We start from the raw sequence: 20,511 nt of genomic DNA on the forward strand, positions 1-20,511 counted from the left end.
GGACAATGTTCCCAATCAGGCGCTGCTCCATGAACTTTTGAATTTGTTCTAGCTTTGTATTAGTTTTCTATTACCATAAATTTAGTGGCTTTAAACACCATGAATTTATTATTTTCCAGTTTCATAGGTCAGAACTCTCATGGACGTTAGAGTAGATTCCATTTTCTTTTATTCAGGTTATTAACAGAATCCTGTTCCATTCTGCTCCTTTCAGTTGTAGAAATAAGGTCTCCATTTCCTCGCTGATTGTCACCTGAGGGTCACTCAGCTTCTGGAGATCACCTGCATTCCTTGGCTCATGGCCCCCTTCCTCCATTTCTGAAGGTGGCAAGCACAGATAGAATCATTCTTTTGCTTAAAGTCCTTTCTTCTTTTTCATCTCTCTGTCTCTATCTCCTGACCCAGCGAGAAAAAGTTCTCTGCTTCTAAGGACTTATGTGATTAGATGGGGCCCACCCGGATAATCCAGGATGCCCTCCCCATTCCAAGATCTGTAATCTTAATCATATCTGCAAAAATCCTATTTTACCATGAGACTTCATATATTCACAGGTTCCAAGGATTAAGACATGGACATCTTTGGGGACAATTATTCTGTCTAAAACTAGCCTGCTATGTAGGATCGGCATATTTTAATTAGGTTTAGTAGTTGCAAAAAGAGAACAACTAGGTAAATAAGAATATTAAATGATACATGTTAGTCTTTAGAAGTTCCAGGAGGGCCAGACAACTGGGTTTAGAAATTATACCACCAGAAATGATACCAAAACAACACCACTAAACTCCTCACAGGCTTGATTTCAGCACAGGCATGGTACACCATGAACAAAGGAACCTATCTTCAGCAATTCTGTCACAGTTGCTTCTCAGACTCATTGTCTCTGTCAAGCTCAGCCGTATTCACCAGGTTTGACTTCCTCAAAAAGCCTGCTCTTCTATTCTTTCCCCGCTGAACTGAAGCATTGTGTAGTTACATTTCACTGGGGGAAATCTTGGTCAAATGTTTGTTTCCTACCCACCAAGAAGGTAGAGAAATTCAATCTTGTAATCTTTGGTATCAATATAAGAGGAAAATATACAAAAAAAAATAAAGCTGGGCCACAAGTATGACCTTACATAACTATATGATCCTCTTTCTCAGAAGAAGCTCTGAGAGGGTAATACTGGCCTGGCTAGTCTTCACCTCCAAGGTAGAATGAGAATGCTTATCCAGGCCTCCCTAAATGCCAGAGAGTTCTATCTACACTGTGCTAATGATCATGGTTGTATTTTGAAATGATTACACCATTTAAAGAATAAAAAAAAATCATAGAATCATAAAAGTTAAGTCCTAAATATTTAAGAGCTCCTATAATTCTTCAGCAGGGATAATTTTGATATTTTTGATATTTGCAGAATTTCACATCAACTCAGGATATTTTTTCCCAGTTTCTATACTCTGAAGCCTGGATTAAATGACACTAATAATAGCTTGTGTTGCATACTTTACTTTTCAGCTTACAAATCACATTAATCACAGCAATATTTTCTGTCATATTTCATGTTTATGAAATACTATGAGCAATATACATATTGTCATCTTTATTTTCCTACAGAATAATCACAAGATTGTTTAAGTTGGGAAGACGTAGATTTTAATTCCCTCTGTTTCTCATTTTCCTCATCTCAAATTGGAATGTTAATATTTATTTCATGAAATTGTTTTCAGAATTAAAAGAGATAAGATGTACATAAACTGATTTCTATTAATTTAATATAAATTCAGGACCAGGAAGGAGTTTAGAGAATATTTAAGATAATTTCTCAAGCGTGGCCTAGTTGGTCAACTAATAACTCAGGGTTGGTGATGGGAAAGGGCCGATGTTTGCTCACATTTGGTTCAAGATTTTCCTTTGTAGAACAAGACAGGCATTTTTAGCTAGAGTTGAAACTAGAGTTGGGGGTAGGAACTCTGTGGAAAAAGAAAGTTTCCCTGGAAAATCTAATTTTCCCTCTAAGATTGAATCAGTGGCCCTAGCCGTGAACTCTCTGGAATCATGATATGCAGTATAAACTGTAACTTAAAGGCATTTCCATAAATGGCTAACCACGAAATCATGTCACAAGAACAGATCAAGTGATTTAGTCAAGCGACTCACTATACACATAATTTATTCAATAGTAATGTTTGAATTCACTGAGAAATATATCCATGAATTTGATGCTCATAGCCTGTCAGCTACCAAAAATGACAAATACTCAGAATAGTCCCTAAAGCATTGCACATGGAGTTAGCAGCTTGGGCTTGAATTTCCTTCCCTGACAGTTACTAGCTGTGGGCCCATACCATCATTCGATTAATAAGCAATTCCTCATTGCACGCCTGCTGCAAGGCCCAGCTAGGAGCTGGGGCTGGGTTCACCAGGCAGACACCATCCCAGTCTTCAAAGAAGTTATAACTTAAGGATGCTACTTGCTGAATGACAGTGATTCAACAACTAATTACACAATTATTCAACTACAGTTTGGATCAGAGCTACCAAAATTAAACAATATACTCTGTATAATAAATCTATTCCTAACTTCAGAATCTGCAAAATATGATTTCCCCCAAAGGAAATCATGTCCTATGCCACTCATTATAGAAAGAATAAAGTAGAAACTATAACTTCTAAGTATCCTAATTTTAGAGGTGGTTTAAGGATGCCAAGTAAAAGAAGAAGTTACTTTCTAACATTTTATCAGTTAACTCTTTTCTTAAATATCACTTTTAATTTGAATGTAGCTTCTTTCAATTTCTTACAGCTTGGTTAGAATTTATTCCATGCTGCACCACCATACGATCTAAAACAATTGCTTTATTAACAACATGCAAGAATAATTACTGTCTGATTATCAGAACCAATCTATGATAGTTGGGTTCATAGTATTATTACTGGTCTTTTAAAGTGAGTACATCAATACTAATATATTCCCAAAGAGCACAAGTCAATGAAACATTCAACGTACTTTATCCTATAGATTCTATTATTTTAATACCTTAATTGTCAATAAATATAACCTGCCTTATTTATCTACCAGTCCTAAAATAGTAATGTAATTTGAGATGCTAGAATTTAGCACCCTTAAACAAATAAAGTTTAGGGTGACCATTCCAAGGCCACATATTAAAAATTTTGCAAAAGTAAATATGATTAGGGAGTGATGTCAGCATCATGGTACAGTGAGCTGTTCCCTTAGTATTTCCCATTTAAGTTACAATTAAATGGGCCTTCATTAACTAGCAGAGGATTCCCTGCACAGCACAAAAGGACATCTGAGAGATCTGAGAAGCTATACATCTAAAGATAGATGGCCTGGATCCCTGGGAGGCAGTGGAACTAAGTGAGTGCACTCTTTCCCCTCCCTAGGGACAGCAAGCCTGGTGGGGGATCCCCACGCAGTGGCTGGCCAGTGTGACTGTAAGAGGAGCTGGGAACAGCCTAACCTGCTTGAATGCTTTCAGAGTTGCAACCTGGCCGGCAGAAGCACCCAGTATGCCACAGTGGCCCCACTGGTGGGAAGGCTCTACGCCAAGTAAAAGCTGCTCAGACCCCATGAAGGTGCCCACCTCCTCAGCACAGCACAGATGAGAAGGCTCCCTGCCCACATAGAGGGTGTCCCCACTTGCAGAACACAGCAGTCCACGGGACCCACTGAGTGGCTGCTCAGCCTCTGCATGGGCACCCCTCCCCCTAGTGCAATTCAGGGCAGAAGGCACCTTGCCAGTGCAGAAGGAGCCTCGCCTGTGGAACATGGCAGCCCTGGGACCCACTGAGGGGCAGCTCACCTTCCGTGTAGGCCCCCCTCCCTCATAGTGCACAGCAGCTCAGCTGGTTCCCTGCTGAGCACAGAGGCCCCACCTAGGATGCCCAACTTGTCTGCTCACCAAGGAGGCCCTGCTCATGTGAAGGCAACCTGAAGAGTGGCTGCAGCTAGCTGGGAAAATGCAGAGTAGCTCTACCCACACAACTTCCTGCAGAGGAGGCAGGATCAGAAAACACAGCTCCTGCTCCTCCCCATGTGGTGGCACGTGGAATCTGTGACCTCGTACTACCACAAATGTGCTGGAAAATCATTAATTTATCAAACAAAATGAGAACTATATTAACACTTCAGAGCAGAAGGAAAATGGCAAGTGTCCAGAAATCAATCCTGAAGTCAGAATTTTACAATCTAAGTGACAAAGAATTCAAAATAGTTATCATAAAGAAACTCAATGTGTTACAAGAAAACTCAGAAAGATGGGTCAATGAGCTGAGAAATAAAATTAATGAGCAGAAGGAATACTTCACCAAAGAGATTGAAACTCTAAAATAACCCAAACAGAAAACCTAGATATGAAGAACACAATTACTGAGACCACAAAAAAAAAAAAAAAAATTCTAGAAACCATAAAAATAGAGCTGATGTTATGGAGGACAGAATTAGTGAATTACAGGAGAGAAATATAGAAATGTTTCAGGTAGAGGAGGAGAGAGAATTAAGAGTTTAAAAAAATGAAGAAATTCTTTATGAAATATCCAACTCAATTAGGAAAAGCAATATAAGGATTATAGGTATTCCAGAGGGAGAAGAGAGGCAGACAGGAGCAGACAGCTTGTTCAAAGAAACAATAGTTGAGAACTTCCCAAACCTAGGGAAAGAAGTGGACTTACAAGTACATGAAACCAATAGAACTTCTCATTACTTCAATGCAAAAAGCCCTTTTCCAAGTCATATAATAGTAAGACTGGAAAAAGTTAATGACAAAGAAAAAATATTAAGGGAAGCAATGCAGAAGAAAATAACCTACAAAGGAAACCCTATCAGGCTTTCAGAGGATTTCTCAGCAGAAACCTTACAGGCTAGGAAAGAATGGAATGATATATTCAAAATACTGAAAGATAAAAACTTTCAGCCAAGAATATTCTCTCCATCAAAACTATACTTCAGATATGATGGAGAAATAAAGGCTTTCCCAGATAAACAAAAACTGAGGGAGTTCCTTGTCACTAGCCCTCCCTTACAAGAAATGATGAGGGAAGCCCTCATACCTGAAACAAAAAGGCAGAGGTTGACAAAGTTTTGAGCAAGGAGATAAATAGACAAAATCAGAAAATTGCTGTTCTCAATCAGAACAGATTAGCAAATAATTAATTAGACCATAAAAGATAAAGGGAAAAAAAACATCAAAAATAAATATAAACACTTCAATTTAGTCATAAACTCAGCACAAAAAGAAGAATTCATGACAACAATAACTTAGGGAAGAGGACAGGGATGTAACCCGCTATGCCTAATGGAGATAAGAGACTATCAGAAAATGGACTATCTCATCTATCAGATCTTTTATACAAACTTCATGGTAACCACTAATCAAAGAATCAGAATAGAGCCACAAATGTTAAATAAAGAGAAAACTAAGAAAACCATCTCAGAAAACCACCAAACAAATGACAGTTAGAAATACCAGAGAAGAGAAATAATGGAACTATATAACAACAGGAAAATAAGAGATAAAATGACAGTATCAAGCCCTCATATATCAATAATCACTCTAAGTGTAAATGGATTTAACTCTCCAATCAAAAGACACAGAATGACTGGATGGATTAAAAAACAATACCCAACAACGTGCTGCCTCCAGGACACACATTTCAGCTCTAAAGAGAAACATTAGGCTCCGAGTGAAGGGAAGAAAGATGATACTTCAAACAAATGGCAAGCAAAAGAAAGCAGGTGTTGCCATGCTTATATCAGACAAAGAAGACTTCAAGATAAAAAAAGGCAATGAGAGACAAAGGGGGCAGTATATAATGATAAAAGGGACATTCCACCAAGAGGAAATAACACTTATGAATATATATGCACATAACACTGGAGTGCCAAATTATGTAAAGCATCTACTAACAGACCTAAAGGGAAAAATAGACAGCAATAAAATAATAGTAGGGGACCTCAACACCCCACTTACATCAATGGATAGATCATCCAGACAGAAAGTCAACAAGGAAACAGTGGCTTTAAATGAAACACTAGTTTCATTTAATAGTTATACATAGAACTCAATAGTTATACATAGAACATTCCATCCAAAAGAACAAAATACACATTCTTCTCAAGTGCACATGAAACATTCTCAAAAATAAGCCATATTTTCAAAAAACAAAGCAAGCCTCAACAAATTTAAGAAGAATCAAAATCATATGAAGCATCTTTTCCAAACACAATGCTATGAAACTAGAAATCAACTACAAGAAAGAAGCTTGACAAGCCACCAATATGTGGAGACTAAACAACATGCTACTGAACAACCATTGGATAGATGAAGAAATCAGAGAAGAAATAAAAAATATACCTGGAGACAAATCAAGAGATGAAAATACAACATGCCAACTCTTATAGGATGCAGCAAAAGTGGTTCTAAGAGGGAAATTTATAGCAATACAGGCCCAGCTCAACAAACAAGAAAAATATCAAATAAACAGTCCTAAACTACACCAAACTGAACTAGAAAAAGAAAATAAATAAAGCCTAAAGTCAGCAGAAGGAGAGAAACAATAAAAATTAGTGCAGAAGTAAATGAAATAGAGACAAAAAAAAAAAACAGTACAAAGGATCAATGAAACTAAGAGCTTTTTCTTTAAGAAGATAAACAAAATTGACAAACCCTTAGCCCAACTCACTAGGCAAAAAAGAAAGAATGCTCAAATAAGTGAAATTAGAAATGAAAAAGCAGAAATTACAAGACACACCACAGAAATACAAAGGATTATAAGAGCATACTATGAAAAACTATATGCCAACAAATTGGATAACCTAGAGGAAATGGATAAATTCTTAGACTCATACAACCTCCCAAAACTGAACTCAAGAAGAAGAAAGTCTGAATAGATCAATCACAAATAAAGATGTTGAAACAGTAATCAAAAACCTCCCAAAAAACAAAAGTCCAGGGCCAGATGGCCTCTCTGGAGAATTCTACCAAACACTCAAAGAAGAATTAATAACTATGCCTCTCAAACTATTCCAAAAAATTGAAGAAGATGGAATGCTTCTCAGCTTATTCTATGAGCCCAACATCACCCTCATCCTAAAACAAGACAAGGACAACAAAAAGAAGGAAAATTACACGCCAATATTGCTGATGAACATAGATGCAAAAATCTTCAGCAAAATAATGGGAAACAGCAATACACTGAAAGGATCATACGCCATGATAAAGTGGGATTTATAGCAGGCACACAAGGATCCTTCAACATTCACAAAGCAATGTGATACACCACATTAACAAAATGAAGAATAGAAACCGCATGATCCTCTCAATAGATGCAGAGAAAGCATCTGACAAGATTCAACATCCATTTATGACAAAAACTCTCAGTAAAATGGGTATAGAAGGAAACTACCTCAACATAATAACGGCCATATATGACAAACCAACAGCCAACATCATACTTAACAGTGGAAAACTGAAAACCTTCCCTCTGAGAACAGGAACAAAACGAGGATGTCCACTCTTGCCATTCCTATTCAACATTGTACTGGAAGTTTTGACCAGAAGAATTAGGCAAGAAAAAGAAGTAAAAGGTATCCAAATTGGAAAGGAAGAAGTAAAACTCTCACTGTTTGCAAACAACATGATTATATATAGAAAGGAATCCACCAGAAAACTATTATAAATAATCAACAACTACAGTAAAGTTGCAGGGTGCAAAGTCAACTTACAAAAATCAGTTACATTTCTATACACTAATAAAAAACTAGCATAAAGAAATGTTGAGCATATGATCCCATTTACAACTGCAACAATAAGAATAAAATATACAGGAATAAATTTAACCAAGGAAGTGAAAGACCTATGCACTGAAAACAATAAGACGTTGTTGAAAGAAATTGAAGAAGACATAAAGAAATGGAAAGATATTCCACGTTCATGGATTGGAAGAATAAACATAGTTAAAATATCTATATTACCTAAGCAATCTACAGATTCAATGCAATCCCAATCAGAATCCCAATGATGTTCTTCATGGAAATAGAACAAAGAATCCTAAAATTTATATGGAACAACAAAAGACTCCAAATGGCTACAGCAAACCTGAGAAAAAATAACAAAGCTGGAGGGATCACAATCCCTGACTTCAAAATATACTACAAAGCTATATTAATCAAAACAGCATAATACTGGCACAAAAACAGACAAACAGATCAATGGAACAGAACTGAAAGCCCAGAAATAAAACCACACATCTTTGGACAGCTAATCTTCGACAAGGGAGCCAAGAACATACAATGCAGAAACAAAAGTCTTTTCAATAAATGTTCTTGAGAAAACTGGACAGTCACATGCAAAAGAATGAAAGTAGAGCATTATCTTACACCATACACAAAAAATAACTCAAAGTCGACTAAAGACTTGAATGTAAGACCTGAAACTATAAAACTCCTAGAAGAAAATACAGGCAGTACACTCTTTGACATCTGTCTTAGCAGCATCTTTTCGAATCCACATCTACCAAGGCAAGAGAAACAAAAGAAAAAATAAACAAATGGGACTATATCAGACTATAAAGCCCTTTCTACAAGGCAAAGGAAACCACGAATAAAATGAAAAGACAACCCACCAACTGGGAGAAAATATTTGAAAATCATATATCTGACAAGAGGTTAATTTTCAAAATAGATAAAGAACTCATACAACTCAACAACAACAAAACAAACAACCCAATCAAAAAATAGTCAAAATGAACAGACATTTTTCCAAAGAAGATATTCAGATGGCCAACAGGCACATGAAAAGATGTTCAACATCACTAATTATTAGGGAAATGAAAATCAAAACTACAAGGAGATAGCACCTTACACCTGTTAGAATGGCAATAAGTACCAAGAGACAAAGTAACAAATGTGGAGAAAAGGGAACCTTCATACACTGCTGGTGGGAATGCAAACTGGTGCAGCCACTATGGAAAACAGTAGGGAGATTTCTCAAAAAAATTAAAAATAGAAATACCATATGATCCAGCTATCCCACTGCTGGGTATTTATCCAAAGAACTTGAAATCAACAATTGAAAGAGATTTATGCACCCCCATGTTCATTGCAGCATTATTCACAATAGCCAAGATGTGAAAGCAACCCAAGTGACCATTAACTGATAAATGGATAAAGAAGATGTAGTATATATATATACTATGGAATACTACTCAGCCATAAAAAAGGCAAAATAGTCCTTTTTGCAACAACATGGTTGGACCTTGAGCCTATGATGTTAAGCGAAATAATCCAGACAGAGAAAAACAAACAGTTATGATTTCACTCATATGTGGAAGATAAACAAACACATGGATAAAGAGAACAGTTTACTGATTACCAGAGGGGAAGAGGAAGAGGGGATGAGCAAGAGGGGTAAAGGGGCATATATGTACGGTGACAGATAAAAATTAGTCTATTGATGGTGAGCATAATGCAGTCTATACAGAAACTGATATATAATAATGTACACCTGAAATTACATAATGTTATAAACCAATATGACCTCAATAAAATAATTGAAAATAAAAGTAAATATGATTACTTATACTCTCTCTAGAGTACTTTTACCAACTCAAAACTGTTTTATTGCTACAAAATTAATCATTATACCCTAAAGTTCATTTTTATTAAAAAACAAGTTATCTGTAAATTCTTTGGCAAATTTCATTTCTTTTTAACTTTGTTATGAAATTTTACCTAAGTCCCTGAATAAGAATGTCTCCTTTCAAATTAGGTTGCTATTGTAAAATGTAATCACTCATGTTATCACTTGTACTGATTCAACACGTTAAAACTATAGCTCTCTGGCACTGACACCAAGAATCATATGCTTCTCTTTAACACCAGAGTGTCTCCTTTTGAAGCTGTTACAATATTACTGGAAATGGTTTAGCTTGTCTGTGTGATATATTTTCACTAAAAATATCTTATTTGGGATAAATCATAATGATTCAACTGATGCCTGCAAAAGACAATAACGCACACAGCCACTGAGCGTTAGTATTATTTTTAACAAGGTATTGTTTTACCTTGCTGACAAAAAGATTATGTTTATACTAAAGAAAAGATGCATTATTATTACTTAGTATCACAAATATTTTTCATAATTCAAGATGTTAAACATAGCTTCATGGTAAAGAAACAAAGCACTTGGCGTTTATGATTTTCTTGAGCATTCAAAACGAAATGCTTCTGACTTTAGAAAGAAATGTTCCTACCGCACTTCTATTTGACAGCATAGCCCTGTTTGAAAACTGATTTGAGATTCAGCAAGTTACAAGAGAGCAGGCTTAGTTTTATAAGCATATGTGAGGAAAGTATTTTTTCCATCATGATATCACACAAAACTACTACGCAGACTTATCTAATCACTGCAACACATATTAGAGGAAAAAACAGTTAAAAGCGCTTTCTGTCATAGTAATTATTAATGATGAAATCTTTATCTGCTTAGCAATGGGAGCCTGTCCAATTAGTTTCTGTGGCTCTCAAGTTCTGCATAAATATGATAAAATTTGCTTGTTTCCATCGTGATTTTTCTGAGGCCTTTTCCTGGGCGAATCTCCAGATTGGCAAGCTCAAGCAGATTTTAAAATATCCTTTCCATACATCACCCACACTTGTCCTGCTTGCGGATGGATTGACGTCTAAGCTCAGAGGGTTTGTAATAAGCTGCTTTTCTCGGCAGAAAAGTTCATTTTGCTTCAGCTGTCGCAGATATCTCCCTTACCTCCCACTAACTCAGTGTTTTCTGATTGTTCCAGCCTGTTTCCAACTGCTCAGGCACACTGTTCAAGGATTACAGTGAAGAATGCCAAGTAAGGGCATCCTTTTCAGAGGGCAGGTCCAAAGTCATTCTTCTCTCTTGACACATTACATAACCTGTCCACATGGATACGGTATGATAATGTATTTTATTTGTCATTTCAGTTCAGGCAGGGAACAACTGACACACTGGCTGACTTAAGGTTTGTTTTTGAAATTTAGACATTTCATTTCCTATTTAGTCCTTGTAATTTAGCTGGTTAAGTGATTTAAAAATACTCCAAGAACTACCTCTATTTACTCTGTGCACTTTGGTTCTTTTCTAAGAGCAAAGGTTTCTAAATGAGCATAGAGCTAGGAAGAAGAGGATCTCAAAACAGAAATTAGAAATTAAGAATATCAAATCCAACAGTATCTGTCACATATAAAAAGTAACCTTGTATATTTGATGTGGGCCTAATTTTGACTATTAATATGCTACTAATGAGCTCTAGGTCATAGAATCATAGAATGTCAGAATAGACCTAAAGGGAATCTTCCAGATGATCTAGGTCAAAACTCCAAACTCCTCACTTTAAAGGAGAGGAAAATGATTCTCATAAAGTTAAGTGACTTGGCTAAAGTCAAATGGCTACTTACAAAGCAGAAATTAAACCCTAAGCCCCCTGACTTCTGTGCCACTGCACTTTCTTCTGAGTGATTAATGCAGCCTATGCAACCCCTCATTAACTGCAAAATCAACCCAGGAATATGCCCTTTGACAGTGGATCAGAGCCATCATCTTCGTATTCACATGGCAAACTCCATCACTCAAAAACTGATCAAGAGTCATGCTGAAGCACAGAATTTTCCACCTGATCACTAGGTTGCATCGAAATGTCCGTGGTTTTCTTTTCACAAACAAAAGTAGAAAAATAGTGAAATAGTACTCATAAGTTTATAAGTCTCTGTCAAAGTTGTATGAAAATAGTTTAAATGTGTATTCAGCTGTTTTTTATAGTAGTCAGGTGTTCAGAGTATATTTATCCTATTGAAGAATATAGTGGTTGAGAAGCAAATTTTGTGAGCCAGAGTGACAGGTCAGACTCCAGTTTCCCCTTATGTAAAACAGGGGAAAAAAAAGTACTGACCTCATGGGATTGTTTGGGGATTAAATATGCTAACATGCCTATGCTGTTGATGTCATTGTTATTATTGTCACCACCACCATTATTATTATTTTCCTCAAATATCTGTAATGATAAATTATGTTTTAAATCATAGCTATATTTTGTTCATAATAGTCTGTTCTCTATAAAGGATACATTCTTTTTAATAAAACATTTACTGGAAAATTGCATCTGAGGCATTTTTTGAGTTGAATTTGGAGCCACGAGCAATAAGATTTCAACATTAAAAATGTATTGTATATAAATGACTTTATACTGAGTTCCAACTAAAAATAATTGCTGATCAAAGTGTTAAAAATGTAAAGTAAAAAGTTATCTCACATAGACCCTCTGTACCTCAGTTGACTTCACATTCTCTTCCTCAGTTTACTTTTGGAGAAAAAGTATATTGGACAAGGTGAGAGATCACTAAGGAACTTCCGGTCCTAAAGGTTTATGAATACATTTTTTTATTCTACCATTTTCAAAGGGAGCTTTTCCTCTCTCAGCTTTTCCATACTCACCCCAATTTTTGCTAAGAAGTATTTAGCTTCAGATAATAAATTGATCATCTTTTGGATGATCTATGGTATTTTTATACGTCTTTCTGAATTTTTTGGAGATCTCAGTCTCCAAAAAGAACATTGCAGTAATTTGGCACAGGGAATAGCTTTGTTGAGAGTAAAAGGCAGGGGATCTACATTGAAATTAAGTAAATTTATAATTCTAAAAATTATTTTAGAATAGATTAAGAGCTAAATACTGGCATAAAATTCATAGGACACAAAGTTTACTTCAAGATAAGTTGAGAGTCGAGATTTTTATAAGTGCATATACAGAACTTTAACCATCACAAGGATTGACTGAAGTATTGGCTGGGGCAGAAAGGCTGGATGGAGATGCTACTTGTATGTAGGTAGTTTTCTAGAATATATAAAGGAGAGCCTAATGTGACATGAATCACTTAATAAAAACAGGATGCCTACTTGTAGCAGATGTTGTTGTTGTCCCGCCCCAATCCCCTGGGATTGCTTTTACTGCTTCCTGGGGGTGCTTCTGCCAATGCCTCACATTGACTGACATTTTCGGGAGGGTTTCACTCAGGTTATGGAATTCATCTCTCACTGTATTAGTCAAGGTTCTCCAGAGAAACAGAACCAATATATATTGAGAGAGAGAGTTTTATTAAATAAGGAGTTATCTCACCAATTATGGAAGCTGACAAGTCCCAAGATTTGTAGTTGGAAAGCTGAAGACCCAACTATGCCAATGGTGTAGTTCCAGTCTGAGTCCGAAGGCCTGAGAACCAGGAAAGCCAGTAGTGCACTTCCAGTCCAAGGACCGGCTGGCTTGAGATCCAGGAAGAGTCAATGTGTCAGTTCAAGTCTGAAGGCAGGAAAAAAGTGACTGTCCCTGCTGGAGGGTGATCAGATGGAGGAGTTCTTCCTTAATCATACAGTGAGCCTTTTGTTCTACACAGGCCTTCAACTGACTGAATGAGGCCCAGTCAGATTGGAAAGGGTAATTTGCTTTACTCTATTGATTCAAATGTTAATCTCAGCCAGAAACATTCTCACAGACACACTCACAATAATGTTTGACCAAATGTCAGGGTACCCTGTGGCCCAGTCAAGTTGACATATAAAATTAACCATTACACTCACCTTCCCAAGAGTAACTAGGAGTTAACTGGGGCATGCTCTCCCTCCTTCCATCCTGAAGCTCATAGTCATGACAAACTGGGATGTTGGAAGTATACAAAAGCCCTGCTTCCTGACTTCAAGTCATGAAAGACCATCTTGTCATTTAGTCTGCAAATCTCCTAGGGGATTACAAGGAACTCAGACTTTATCCGAAACCACCTCTTGTGCAGCTGCTTCCGCTTCCCTATCCTGCTTATCTCATTGTCTTACTGACTCCTCCTGGGACTACTCCCTTAATATATCACGAGTACAAAGTTTCCCACTGCAGCTCTGCTTCTAGAGAACTAGACACAAAAGATAGCTTTGCAGCCTTTGGGGAAGCCTTGGGGGAAAACTGAGACAGAAGATAGAACTTTGGACTTTCTTCAACCTCTTCTCATCTAATCTTCACCTCTCAAGTTTTGTATTTATAAACCTTAAGTATATAGAAGTATTACATAGAAACAAACTATATAATCTAATTATATAACAATCACTTATACAAATTAATATCTAGTATTTATGTACTAGTTTGTAGTTATACTTCTCTTCTATGCTTTATTTATAGGTTTCCTAAAATGAAAGACCATTAAACAGCATTTAAAATCTAAGACCATGTGAACAAGTATCCAATGTAGAATCAAGTTGTGGGACTGGATCTATAGGGAAAGAAATATAATGTGATGTTCTTCAAAAATTACCATTCAAAGAAGAATGTTCCAAGTCTGAAGTCAACAGGTCTTCTTTCTGATCACTTATCTTCTGCTGTGCCACAGTTAGCTCATGCTGCCTCTCAATATCCAATGCCATTTCCTTTCTTTACTTTTTCCATTTTGCTGAATAACTTTTTTTCTTTTCAAATAATATCCTTGGTTGGTTAACATTTCACAGCCATGTCCCTTTAACAGAAAAGAAGTACACTTTCAAACTCATTTTAGGAACCCAGCATTGCTCTGATACCAAAGACAGACAAAAACACTACAAGAAAAAGAAAACTATAGGCCAATATTCTTGATGAACATAGATACTAAAATCCTCAACAAAATACTAGTGAACCACATTTAACAGAATATTAAAAGAATCATATACTGTAACCAAGTGAGATTTATCCCTGGGCTGCAAGGATAGCTTAACACATGAAATCAATATACACCATATTAATGGAATTAATAATAAAAATAACATGGTCATCTCAACAGATAAAGAAAAAGCATTTGATAAAAGCACTTTCATGATAAAAACTCTCAACAAACTATAAAGAGAAGAAAATTATCTCAAATTAGTAAAGGCCATATATGAAAAACCAACAGCTAATATACACAATTGTGACAAAATGAAAGCTTTTCCTCTAAGATCAGGATCAAGGCAAGGATGCTCCCTCTTACCACTTCTATTCAACATAGTACTGGAAGTCTAGCCACAGCAATCAGACAAGAAAAAGAGATAAAAGGCATGCAAATCAGAAAGGAAGAAGTAAAATGTCCTTGTTTTACATGACATAGTCTTAAATAAAGAAAACCCTAAAGACTCCACAAAAAAACCTGTTAGACCTAATAAACAAATTCTATAAAGTCAACATACAAAAATCAGTTGCATTTCTTTACTGTGAAAATGAACTATATGAAAAGGAAATTTGGGAAACAATCTTATTTACAATATCACCAAAAAGAATAAAATACTTAACAACAAATTTAACTAAAGAGGTGAAAGATTTGTACACTGAAGACTAAAAAACATTGATGAAAGTAATTAAAGAAGATACAAACAAATGGAAAGATATCCCGTGTTCATGGAATGAAGACTTAATATTGTTAATCCATACTACCCAAAGTGATCTAAAGATGCAATAGAATCTTTATCAAAATTCCAATGGAATGTTTTACAGAAATAGAAAAAACAATACTAAAATTCATACAGAATCATAAGGACACTGAATAACCAAAACAATTTTGAAAAATAAGAACAAAGGTGGAGGCATCACATTTCCTAAATTCAAAATATATTACAAATCTACAGTAATTAAAGCAGTATGATACTGGCGTAAAACAGACATATAGGCCAATGGAACAGAGTAGAGAGCCCAGAAATCAGTCCACACGTGTAAGGTTAACTGATCTTCAACAAGGGTATCAAGGACACAAGTGAGGAAAGGATAGTCTCTTGCACAAATGGTGCTGGGAAAACTTGAAATCCACATACAAAAGAGTGAAATTGGACCCCTATCTCACACCACATACAAAATTAAAATCAAAATGTATTAAAGACTCAAATGTAAGACCTGAAACTGCAAAACTCCTAGTAGAAAACATAGGGAAAAAGCTTTGTTATATTGGCCTTGGCAATTATTTCATTGATATGACAACAAAACCACAGGCAACAAAGCAAAAAGAGACAAGTAGGACTTCCTCAAACTAAAAACTTTCTGCATAACAAAGCAAACAGTCAACAGATTAAAAGGCAATCAACAGAATGGAAGAAAATATTTGCAAACCATATGTCAGATAAGGGATTAATATCCAAAATATATAAGGAACTCAAACAACTAAACATCAAAAAACCTAAAGATCTGATTTTAAAACAGTCTAAAGATTTGAACAGACGTTTTTCCAAAAAAGGCATGCAAATGGCCAACACGTAGAAGAAAAGATATTCACCAGAAATCCCATTTCTGGGTATTTATTCAAAAGAATTGAAATCAAGATCTCAAAGAGATATTAGCACAGCAGTGTTCATTGAAGCACTATTCACAATAGCCAAGACGTGGGAACAACCTAAATGCCCATCAACAGATGAATGGATAAAGAAAATGTGGTATATACATACAATAGAATATTACTCACTGTTTAAGCAGAAGGGAATTTTGCCTTTTGTGAAAACATGGATAAACCTGGAGGACATTATCCTAAGTGAAATTAGCTAGTCACAGAAAGACAAATATTGCATGATTCCACTTATATGGGGTATCTTAAATAGTCAAACTCATAGAATCAAGAGTCAAATGGTGGTTACCAGGGGCTGGGAAGAGGAAAAATGGAGAGTTGCAAATGAATGGGCATAAAGTTTCAGTTATGTAAGATGAATAAATTCTAGAGATCTACTGTACAACATTATCCCTACAGTTAAAAATACTGTATTACACACACAAAAATTTCTTAAGAGGGTAGATCTCATGTTATTCTTACCACAATAAAATAAAATTAAAAATAGTAGAGGAACCATATGTTACAGAATCCACTGACATCATCAGTTCAAAAGAGTTACACAAATGTAAGATAAACTCCTAGTCCAGTGTATCTCAAAGTGTGATCCACAGAACAGTAATCCCACAAGATGTCCTACAAGGGAGAAACATTTTTTCAAGTTCAAATAGATTAGGGAAATACTGCTTAGTGTACTTTTAGAAATACACTGCACATTGGTATATTAAATACTCTTAAGTTTTTCTACATTTAAAACAAAGGAAATCAATCCTAAATGAAAAACAAACCACAAAAAAATTATGTTTATCCTTATTCAACTAAGAATTACCAATAATGGATCCAGGGAACTATTTTCAAATGACATCTATTTACAAGAGCAAGAGTTCTGGGTACCATACTTTGGGTAATAAATAAATTGGGTAGTAATTTTTGGTTTAGGCTAAAAAACTAAACGTTATTGAGGATTAGAGCATTGCCAATCAGTTTTAAATAAATAAGAGAGTACTAGATTAGTACTAATTAGTACTAGAATCTCCTTGATTCAAAGAACTAACTGAACAATAGACAGGACTTGTTCTCAGGTATTTTTAACACTAGGGAAAGGGAAATTCATGAAGCCATAAGCTTTCTAAGTTCAGTACATATTTACTGCAAAGAATTGGGTATTTCATATGGTATCCTATTTTTTAGATATTATTTTCTTGAAACGAAGTAATGGTATTTGTGGCTCTTAGATAATTATTTAAAATCATGAAAATTTCTCAAGTAACAGTAAATTCTGATGCCTTAAAAGCCCTGCTTAATTAAAAAGTAGGTGGAAGACCAATACATAATCATAGTTCTTCAGTTAATTGTGTTCTCAGAAAATTCACTTGACCTTGGACAATTTAGTACATACGTTTTTAAGAGATAACAATCACACTTACTTTAGGCTTCTTCAGAATTATGGCTAGGATCAAATAAAATATAGAAGAGACTACTGAAAAGTATTGCAAAACATGGTATAATGAAAAACACTTCTTAAACTGTGGCTTTCTCTTTGAAGTATCTTAAATTCTGTTAATCTTAGCATTTACATAGAAAACAAAATTCACTTATTCAACAAATATTTATTGAGCTTAGTGTCAACTATGTGTCAGTCCTTGTTCTGGGGTCTTTAGATACATCATGGAGCAAAATAGACAAACATCTTTGTAGAATTATTATCTTGCAGGATACCACAGTGTAATATCTTCACTGTTTCTAGTTGCTTATAAACCTTACCATGCTTTCTGCCAACTCCAGAATAAGAAATAGTTACCAGAGAGTTCTCAGTTAGGGAATACATGATTTTTCATGACGAATTGTTGTACAACTGATATTGTCACATTATTAAGAGACAGCACTCATTGAAACGATCACTTTAGGCTTATAAATTGTGTTATGTGGAGAAGTTAAATTTTAATTTGTTTACACAATAGCAAAAACCACTCATTCATTCAACTAATGTTTATTCAGCGTCTTCTATGTTCTCAGCATTGTTCTAGGCTCTTTAGACATGTCACTGAAGACATAGATGATACTCCTCCCCTGGTGGGGTTTATATTACAATGCAGGATACGTGCAGATCCTATCTCCCTGGTAGAGATTTTGAGAAAGAAATAGGAAAATGAAAACTACTTAGCACATTGCCTGGCAAGAAGTTGATAGTCATTAAATGCTAACTAAAAAATAATCTTTCTGTAAATTATGTTTTATTATCAAGGGGAAAATTTGTTGCTAATACCGATGTAGTCTCAAGATGAATAATTTTATTAGTCACAAATTTAAGACTGTATCTATTCAAATTTCATTAAGGTTACTTTTACAAAGCAGGGAGATATTAGGTGAATTCATCAAAAATCAAATTTCCAAATTTTGAAGTTATACAAAAGTAAACTATTTCACCAGCTGAGAACTTTGTGAATGGTAGCCTTTTTCTCATCAGGGAGTTGGCAGGTAATGACTGGGCAGAATGCATGGTGAGATTGCCATTTAGCAACAATGCAGGCAACGTAACATTGCATCCAGTAAGATACCAATTCTGCAGAGCAAATTACTAAGAGAATGTGTTTCTGGTAGAAATTGTATTTGTATTGTCCAGGAGATTGAAAAGGACCACTATGCAATTGTAGGCTGCTTAACACCAGCCCTCCACAGGTGGAGGGAAAGTCCTGAATTACAGCATTTGCCAATGTCTGTGGTGCTCTGATTTTGTACTGTTTAATTATTATAATGTTTATTCAGCATTGCCAGGGAGTGAAACAAAATTATTATTGAAGTATAGGTCCACTTAAGAAACCTTGACACGTGCAGAAAGATAGAGGCTATATAATGCAGCACTCATGTGTCCGTGTCCCAGTGGGAAAAATGTTAACGCTTCTGTCATATTTCCTTCAGATACGTATACCTTAGGTTTTGAAAACTATATTCTCATAAAATAAATAATTCATTAATAAACAGTGAGAATAACATAAATTAGCCTTAAAAATTTTTGAAATATACTTGATTATTTAATGTAAAAATTAATGTAAAACTTGAAAAAATATGAAATAATTCCAAGTGTCATTCATCTTTACCTATGAGTGAAAAGAGTAAGAAGAAAGGTACTTTCTACATTTTATATATATATATGTATGTGCGTGTGTGTATATATATATTTATGAAATAACATCTGATACCAACTACCCAGACTTGGGCCAAACTCCCTAGGTTAAGGACACACTCCTCCAAAGAGTGCCTTCACTTCGGATACCAGCTGCAAGTTTGGGAGTCCCCAGGTCACTCACGCTTCTGACTAGCTAACTACAAATTCAGGGGTTTCCACTACCCCCTCAGGTTTAAGAGTTCACTAGAATGACTCATAGAACTCGAGATAGTGTTATACGTATGATTACAGGTTTATTATAGCACAAGGATACAAATCAGAAGGAGCTAAAAGAAGAGATGCATGGCGCAATGCATGGGAAGGTCCCAAACAGGAAGTTTCCATTGCCATCTCTCAGTGGAGTCAGGATATGTCACCAACCGGGCCCATCAATGTGTGCCAACCAGGGAAGCTCACCTGAGCTGTAGTTTCCAGACCTTTTATTGGGGCTTCATTACACAGGCATATGGATTCAATCATTGGCTATGAGATTGAAACTCAGTCTCCAGCCACACTCTCCTACCCAGAGATTGGGCTAATACCACATGGCTCAAAACCTCCAACCTTATAATTAAGTGATTGATCTTTCTTGCTTGGCCAGTTCCTATCCTGAGTCATCTCGTTAGCACAAACTATCTAAGGGTCCCCCATTAGTCACCTCCTTAGCATAAATTTATCATCAGGGCCCACCAGAAATAACAAAGAGACTCCTATCACTAAGGAAATTCCAAGGATTTAGAGACTATCTCCCAGGAGTTGGGAACAAAGGCCAGACAAATTCCTTATTACATAGCAGTTTATTTTGATTTTTTTCTCCAATCAACATACTCTAAAACATATCTCTTATTATTCAACACTATGTTAATTATTCTTATTATGAATTGAATATTGAGAAAACCAGAAATACCCACTTCTACAAAGGTTACTATAGTAGACAATCTCTGGCTAGAAAGTCTATACACCAAGTTTGTGCTTCAAGGTGGTGGAAAAGAGTGTGAAGTTCAAGTCAGAGG

General features: G+C 35.7%; 1 long non-coding RNA gene across 1 annotated transcript in view; it reads right to left on the reverse strand.

Annotated features, from left to right (window-relative positions):
* The window catches only part of LOC123285960 (uncharacterized), a 296,087-nt gene that overhangs the window by 55,015 nt on the left and 220,561 nt on the right, over positions 1-20,511 (reverse strand). Inside the window, exon 3 of the long non-coding RNA XR_011503750.1 lies at positions 14,335-14,532. This is a non-coding gene — a long non-coding RNA (uncharacterized lncRNA). The remainder of the gene's footprint in view (positions 1-14,334; positions 14,533-20,511) is intronic.

The sequence above is a fragment of the Equus asinus genome, chromosome 5, assembly GCF_041296235.1.
Source record: "Equus asinus isolate D_3611 breed Donkey chromosome 5, EquAss-T2T_v2, whole genome shotgun sequence".
NCBI lineage: Eukaryota > Metazoa > Chordata > Mammalia > Perissodactyla > Equidae > Equus > Equus asinus.